General features: G+C 46.8%; 1 pseudogene; it reads left to right on the plus strand.

The window, feature by feature from the left end:
• Nucleotides 1–5,233: 5,233 nt before the first annotated feature.
• Nucleotides 5,234–7,786, plus strand: LOC139832192 (uncharacterized; annotated as a pseudogene).
• Nucleotides 7,787–8,858: the final 1,072 nt, after the last annotated feature.

Raw genomic sequence — 8,858 nt, forward strand, 5'->3', positions numbered from 1 at the left:
GGTGTTAGCAATGTTTTCACTTCTAATGCAAAGCGCGAGAAACTGCCTGAAATCGCTAAAATCGCTGAAATCGCTCGTGATAAAGTCGCTGAAATTTTTTCCAACATTGGGGATGATGATCCCATTGCTTTAGATTATAATGGTTTGAATTTTGATGATTGCCACATCTCTGAAGTTATAAAGTTCTTGCAAAAACTTGCTAAAAGTCCTAATGCTAGTGCTATAAATTTGGCTTTCACACATCATATTACAAATGCTCTCATAAAAGCTAGAGAAGAGAAACTAGAGCGTGAAGCCTCTATTCCTAAAAAGCTAGAGGATGGTTAGGAGCCCATCATTAAGATGAAGGTTAAAGATTTTGATTGTAATGCTTTATGTGATCTTGGTGCAAGTATTCCTGTTATGCCTAAGAAAATTTATGATATGCTTGACTTGCCACCGCTGAAAAATTGTTATTTGGATGTTAATCTTGCTGATCATTCTACAAAGAAACCTTTGGGTAAAGTTGATAATGTTCGCATTACCGTTAACAATAACCTTGTTCCCGTTGATTTTGTTGTCTTGGATATTGAATGCAATGCATCTTGTCCCATTATATTGGGAAGACCTTTTCTTCGAACTGTTGGTGCTATCATTGATATGAAGGAAGGTAATATAAAATATCAATTTCCTCTCAAGAAAGGTATGGAACACTTCCCTAGAAAGAGAATGAAGGTACCTTTTGATTCTATTATGAGAACAAATTATGATGTTGACACTTCGTCTCTTGATAATACTTGATGCACACTTTCTGCGCCTAGCTGAAAGGCGTTAAAGAAAAGCGCTTATGGGAGACAACCCATGTTTTTACCTACAGTACTTTGTTTTTATTTTGTGTCTTGGAAGTTGTTTACTACTTTAGCAACCTCTCCTTATCTTAGTTTTGTGTTTTGTTGTGCGAAGTAAAGCCGTTGATAGAAAAGTAACTACTAGATTTGGATTACTGCGCAGTTCCAGATTTCTTTGCTGTCACGAATCTGGGTCCACCTCCCTGTAGGTAGCTCAGAAAATTAAGCCAATTTACGTGCATGATCCTCAGATATGTACGCAACTTTCATTCAATTTGAGAATTTTCATTTGATCAAGTCTGGTGCCATTTTAAAATTCGTCAATATGAACTGTTCTGTTTTGACAGATTCTGCCTTTTATTTCGCATTGCCTCTTTTGCTATGTTGGATAAATTTCTTTGCTCCATTAATGTCCAGTAGCATTATGCAATGTCCAGAAGTGTTAAGAATGATTGTGTCACCTCTGAATATGTTAATTTTTATTGTGCACTAACCCTCTAATGAGTTGTTTCGAGTTTGGTGTGGAGGAAGTTTTCAAGGATCAAGAGAGGAGTATGATGCAACATGATCAAGGAGAGTGAAAGCTCTAAGCTTGGGGATGCCCCGGTGGTTCACCCCTGCATATATTAAGAAGACTCAAGCGTCTAAACTTGGGGATGCCCAAGGCATCCCCTTCTTCATCGACAACATTATCAGGTTCCTCCCCTGAAACTATATTTTTATTCCATCACATCTTATGTGCTTTTTCTTGGAGCGTCGGTTTGTTTTTGTTTTTTGTTTTGTTTGAATAAAATGGATCCTAGCATTCACTTGATGGGAGATAGACACGCTCCGCTGTAGCATATGGACAAGTATGTCCTTGGTTTCTACTCATAGTATTCATGGCGCAGTTTCTTCTTCGTTAAATTGTTATATGGTTGGAATTGGAAAATGATACATGTAGTAATTGCTATTAATGTCTTGGGTAATGTGATACTTGGCAATTGTTGTGCTCATGATTAAGCTCTTGCATCATATGCTTTGCACCCATTAATGAAGAAATACATAGAGCATGCTAAAATTTGGTTTGCATATTTGGTTTCTCTAAGGTCTAGATAATTTCTAGTATTGAGTTTGAACAACAAGGAAGACGGTGTAGAGTCTTATAATGTTTTCAATATGTCTTTTATGTGAGTTTTGCTGCACCGGTTCATCCTTGTGTTTGTTTCAAATAAGCCTTGCTAGCCTAAACCTTGTATCGAGAGGGAATACTTCTCATGCATCCAAAATACTTGAGCCAACCACTATGCCATTTGTGTCCACCATACCTACCTACTACATGGTATTTTCCGCCATTCCAAAGTAAATTGCTTGAGTGCTACCTTTAAAATTCCATCATTCACCTTTGCAATATATAGCTCATGGGACAAATAGCTTAAAAACTATTGTGGTATTGAATATGTAATTATGCACTTTATCTCTTATTAAGTTGCTTGTTGTGCGATAACCATGTTCACTGGGGACGCCATCAACTACTCTTTGTTGAATTTTATGTGAGTTGCTATGCATGTTCGTCTTGTCTGAAGTAAGAGCGATCTACCACCTTATGGTTAAGCATGCATATTGTTAGAGAAGAACATTGGGCCGCTAACTAAAGCCATGATCCATGGTGGAAGTTTCAGTTTTGGACATATATCCTCAATCTCAAATGAGAAAATTATTAATTGTTGTTACATGCTTATGCATAAAAGATGAGTCCATTATCTGTTGTCTATGTTGTCCCGGTATGGATGTCTAAGTTGAAGAATAATTAATAGCGAGAAATCCAATGCGAGCTTTCTCCTTAGACCTTTGTACAGGCGGCATAGAGGTACCCCTTTGTGACACTTGGTCAAAACATGTGCATTGTGATGATCCGGTAGTCCAAGCTAATTAGGACAAGGTGCGGGCACTATTAGTATACTATGCATGAGGCTTGCAACTTGTAAGATATAATTTACATGATACATATGCTTTATTACTACCGTTGACAAAATTGTTTCATGTTTTCAAAATCAAAGCTCTAGCACAAATATAGCAATCGATGCTTTTCCTCTATGGAGGACAATTCTTTTACTTTCAATGTTGAGTCAGTTCACCTATTTCTCTCCACCTCAAGAAGCAAACACTTGTGTGAACTGTGCATTGATTCCTACATACTTGCTTATTGCACTTATTATATTACTCTATGTTGACAATATCCATGAGATATACATGTTACAAGTTGAAAGCAACCGCTGAAACTTAATCTTCTTTTGTGTTGCTTCAATGCTTTTACTTTGAATTATTGCTTTATGAGTTAACTCTTATGCAAGACTTAATTGATGCTTGTCTTGAAGTGCTATTCATGAAAAGTCTTTGCTTTATGATTCACTTGTTTACTCATGTCATATACATTGCTTTGATCGCTGCATTCACTACATATGCTTTACAAATAGTATGATCAAGGTTATGATGGCATGTCACTCCAAATTATCTCGTGTTATCGTTTTACCCGCTGGGACGAGCGTAACTAAGCTTGGGGATGCTGATACGTCTCCGACGTATCGATAATTTCTTATGTTCCATGCCACATTATTGATGTTATCTACATGTTTTATGCACACTTTATGTCATATTCGTGCATTTTCGGAACTAACCTATTAACAAGATGCCGAAGTGCCGCTTGTCAAGTTTTCTGCTGTTTTTGGTTTCAGAAATCCTAGTAAGGAAATATTCTCGGAATTGGACGAAATCAACGCCTGGGGGCCTATTTTGCCACGAAGCTTCCGTAAGTCCGAAGACGAACGGTGGGGCCACAGGGTGCCCAAACCCTAGGCGGCGCGGCCCCCCCGGCCGCGCCGGCCTATGGTGTGGGGCCCCGTGCCCCCTCCCCGACTTGCCCTTCCGCCTACTTAAAGCCTCCGTGACGAAACCCCCAGCACCGAGAGCCACGATATGGAAAACCTTCCGGAGACGCCGCCGCCGCCGATCCCATCTCGGGGATCCAGAGATCGCCTCCGGCACCCCCGCCGGAGAGGGGAATCATCTCCCTGGAGGACTCTACGCCGCCATGGTCGCCTCCGGTGTGATGTGTGAGTAGTCTACCCCCGGACTATGGGTCCATAGCAGTAGCTAGATGGTTGTCTTCTCCCCATTGTGCTATCATTGTCGGATCTTGTGAGCTGCCTAACATGATCAAGATCATCTATCTGTAATTCTATATGTTGCGTTTGTTGGGATCCGATGAATAGAGAATACTTGTTATGTTGATTATCAAAGTTATATCTATGTGTTGTTTATGATCTTGCATGCTCTCCGTTACTAGTAGATGCTCTGGCCAAGTAGATGCTTGTAACTCCAAGAGGGAGTATTTATGCTCGATAGTGGGTTCATGCCTGCATTGATATCTGGGACAAAGGATGTAAAGTTCTAAGGTTGTGTTGTGCTGTTGCCACTAGGGATAAAACATTGATGCTATGTCTAAGGATGTAGTTGTTGATTACATTACGCACCATACTTAATGCAATTGTCTGTTGCTTTGCAACTTAATACTGGAAGGGGTTCGGATGATAACCTGAAGGTGGACTTTTTAGGCATAGATGCAGTTGGATGGCGGTCTATGTACTTTGTCGTAATGCCCAATTAAATCTCACTATACTCATCATGATATGTATGTGCATGGTCATGCTCTCTTTATTTGTCAATTGCCCAACTGTAATTTGTTCACCCAACATGATGTTTGTCTTATGGGAGAGACACCTCTAGTGAACTGTGGACCCCGGTCCAATTCTCTTTACTGAAATACAATCTATCGTAACACTGTTCTCATCGTTTTTCGCAAACAATCATCTTCCACACAATACGGTTAATCCTTTGTTACAGCAAGCCGGTGAGATTGACAACCTCACTGTTTCGTTGGGGCAAAGTACTTTGATTGTGTTGTGCAGGTTCCACGTTGGCGCCGGAATCCCTGGTGTTGCGCCGCACTACATCCCGCCGCCATCAACCTTCAACGTGCTTCTTGGCTCCTCCTGGTTCGATAAACCTTGGTTTCTTTCTGAGGGAAAACTTGCTGCTGTGCGCATCATACCTTCCTCTTGGGGTTCCCAACGAACGTGTGAGTTACACGCCATCAGCGAGCCTGGCACAAGTTGTGATTTTCTGAAAGTTCAGCGCGCCACCAGTGAGGGGTTGGCCCTGTATTCAGCCTGCCGCCCCGTACAAATAAGGGGCCAGAAGCCACCCCTTAGCCGAAACTGTAAAAATTTGATGGGTGGGCCTGTTTTACGGGGTCTGCTAGACGGCCGGGTAGAGCCCTACCCTGTATATCAGCGGTTATTTTACGGGGTTGGGCCTTTTAAGGTGTTTGTTAGACCTGCTCTAACAACATATCTCCCTCACCACCGCCGCTGCCGTCGCGCCGTCGCGCAGCCATGCTCCGCCTCAGAAACTCCATTCTCTCCCATATCCTATCGACTTCCGCCGCCTCCCCCGTCTGGCCTCTCCACCGACACCTCTCCGCGGCTGCGGCCGCCGTTTCCCCGAGGCCTAGCTTCGCCGTCGAGAAGTACCTCATCGACACCTGCGGTCTCACCCGAGCGCAAGCCCTCAAGGCCGCCACGCAGATCTCCCACGTAAAGTGCCCATCCAAGCCGGATGCTGTGCTCGCCTTCCTTGCCGGCCTCGGCCTCTCCAGCGCCGATGTCGCTGCCGTCGTCGCCAGGGACCCCAAGTTCCTCTGCGCTAGCGTGGAGAGAACCCTCGACCCCGTCGTCCTCGGGCTCAACGGCTTGGGTATATCGCGTTCTGAGGTTGCCCGCCTTGCCTCGCTCGCCCCCAAAAGACTCCGCTCTAGATGCATCGTCTCCAAGCTGCAGTACTACCTGCCTCTTTTCGGCTCCACCGAGAGGCTCCTCCGGGCTCTCAATCACACCTCCAATCTCCTCTCAAGCATCCTCGAGAAGGTGGTCAAGCCCAATGTTGCGTTCCTGCAGGAGTGTGGGCTTGCGATATTGCCTCGCGCGGCTGTGCGCGGTGGATACTTGCCCTCAAACCAGAGGACGTCCGGGCGATGGCGACGCGTGCTGAAGCTGTAGGTGTGCCCCGTGGCTCTGGAGCGTTCAGGCAAGCGATGCAGGCTGTCGCATTCCTCAGCGAGAAGGATATTGCAATCAAAGTGGAGCAGTTGAAGAACATGCTCAAGTGGTCGGATGCTGAGGTGGGCATTGCTGTTCGTAAGGCTCCAATGATGCTGGCGAGGTCTATTGACACTCAGCAGAGAAAATCAGAGTTCTTTATCTCTGAGGTGGGATTGGAACCAGCGTACATTGCTCGTCGGCCGGCATTGCTCTCTTATAGTCTGGAGGGCCGGATCAAACCCCGGTACTATGTCCTAAAGTTTCTTAAGGTAAAGGGGTTTTTTTTTTTTAAACAGAAGGCTCGAAAGCCCGGCTTTGAATTAACAAAGCCATCAACCGGCCAGGAGTTACAACAGGACACCACACCACACACGCACACCACGGCAGGAAAGATACACGGGTACATACAGAACGAATTACAACACTGCACTACGAGCGAGGACAAGCTTGCAGGAGTGCAGACCGCCGCTGTTCGACACCAAGGACACCGACCGGAGGCACGGCGAGGCACTGCCCGGAGCAGAATTGTAGTCTTGATTCCGAGGAGAACAGCCAGGACTCCGAGCACCAGAAGCACCAACCTGTTCTCATGCCGAAGAGGGCCCCTGCCCACTCGCCTGGTTCGAAGGCGTCGGACCATCGGACATGAGAGAGGCTCACCCTAGAGCCGCAGAGGTGTTGGGCTCCGGACCCGACGCCACCCTGGAGAAGACTACCTTGACAAGGATCACACCATACCGGCCGCACTGCCGAGCACTTGGACATCCACCAACGACGAGAAATCCGCAAGGAGCACCTGCAGAGGACGGGGCAGACTGCCCTCGACGCACGCATACGGGCTAGAGATCACCGCAGCTGCACAGGACCGACATTGCCCAAAGCTGCAACCTTCAGCTCTGCCAACCTACCGAAACCTCCCCAGGCGGCGCCTCCAAGAAGATCACGGCGCAACAGCGCGTCGCCGCCGCCCAATCAACAAGATTTGGACTTTCGTCCGGGAGGTGGGGGGAAGGTGAGCAGGAGCCCAGGATAGCAGCTACAACCTCAGAACCGACGTGAACCGTAGCTCAACGCCGCAGACGCTGCCCGCCGCCGCCTCACATCCCGAGGAGTCGAGGACGCTGGACCGAGGCACCCACCACGATGCCCGCCGCAGGACATCGGGGGAGACGAACCAGCGCCCTCGCTGCTCGCCGACCAGGCGCATCGAGGCCGCCCACCCGAGGCAGCCCTGATGAGGCCCAGACCTAGGCCCGCTGGCCCAGATCTGGGCCCGCCGCCGCCACCCATGGCCACGGCGCGCCGTCGCAGGGCCGCGCCAGCCGGCCCGAAGCCAGAGCCGCGCCGCCACCCCGCCGGAGAATCGCCTTCACCACGCCGTGGTCAAGCCACCGCGCCGCCGCGCCGCACGCCAAGCACGGCGCCCCCACCGACCGCGCCAGCGCAGCCACGCGGGGGAGAGAGAAGCCCCGCCGCCGCCGGCGCCCCGGGGCTTTGCCCGGCAACGCCCTCTGGCGGCGGCGAGGGAGGGACGGGGGGAGGAGGGGCTGGAGTTGGGGAGGGCTAGGGTTTCGCCCTGCGCTCGCGGGAGCGGCAGGACGAAACGGGGCTTGTCAACTGCAGTTTTTCCTTAAGGTAAAGGGGTTGCTACGTAAAGACCGAGACTACTATACTACAGTCTGTATTAGCGAGAAGTTCTTCATGGCGTGGTTTATATGCCCTCACAAGCAAGCTGCACCACACCTTGCTGAAGACTATGCAGCAGCCTGCAGAGGGGAAATGCCTACCAGATTCAGATTTACATGAGCCAAGAACGGGTAGGAATACTGGTAACTGCATCTGGCACAGCAGATTTTCACTCCGTGTACCAGGCTGACAATTCCTGATTTGGTGTTCTTCGCGTAACTAAGTAGTGGATGTCTGGCTTAGTATGTACACTTTTTACATGTTGATTGTGGGGGTTGGTAATCCAGGATGAAATTGATGTTCATTACTTCATTCAGTAGAGAAGAAACCATTACACTGCTATCTTATCCATCCTCGTGTCTTATTGACACATATAGGAACATTGAGAATATCAGGGGATTCTGTAAATGGTTTCAACTATCAGTGATTAGTATATCTGCACACTGCACACTGCATCTTCATGTTTTATAATAGCCATTGCAGTTGTCAATGCAAACCTTAGTGTATCTTTCCATGAAAGAAGGTTCTCTCATTTTGGCAGATGATACCAAGTTTCCAAATTTTGTCTGGACAGAAATATTTACTTGTTTTTCGTGGGGATCAAGTTTGTATTAGTTGATGATCACAATGTGTTGTTCACTAGCGAGGGTGAAGTTTTGATCTTGTATGTTGGTTGCTTGCTCTACTCTTCGTGCAATAACTTTGTTTACAAGATATTGTAAAGTGGGTCACTGTTTACTACTACCTCTGTACTTATTTAATCGACGCGCACGTCAGTACTAACTAAGCTAGGCCCTGTGCAATTTCGCGTCAATTTAATCAGACCGGAGGGAGTAGTTGTTTGTATCATTTTTTGGCTTATTTTTATCTTGTTTTTTTATGGCCGACTGGCTGATACTTTATCTTGGGACATCTGATCTTAAAACTGAATAGTGGAGTAATTGTAGCAGTAGCATTTTTGCTGACGGACTACCCATGTAGCGCTACGTAACAAATATTTCGAAGGCCCTGGTATTGGTACAGGAGAGAGTTGATATTTGTATTGTAGGGTGCTGAAAAGCAGAGGGCCTTTCATACAGTAAAGGAACTTATTAAGGTTACCTTAAAAAGGGTTATTGCCGTATAATATATTACATACCTTTTAGTTAATTTTAATCCATAGTAGCACTTTCTGCCTATATATATGCCATCTTTATCCATTTGCATA

The sequence above is a fragment of the Lolium perenne genome, chromosome 6, assembly GCF_019359855.2.
Source record: "Lolium perenne isolate Kyuss_39 chromosome 6, Kyuss_2.0, whole genome shotgun sequence".
Taxonomy (NCBI): domain Eukaryota; kingdom Viridiplantae; phylum Streptophyta; class Magnoliopsida; order Poales; family Poaceae; genus Lolium; species Lolium perenne.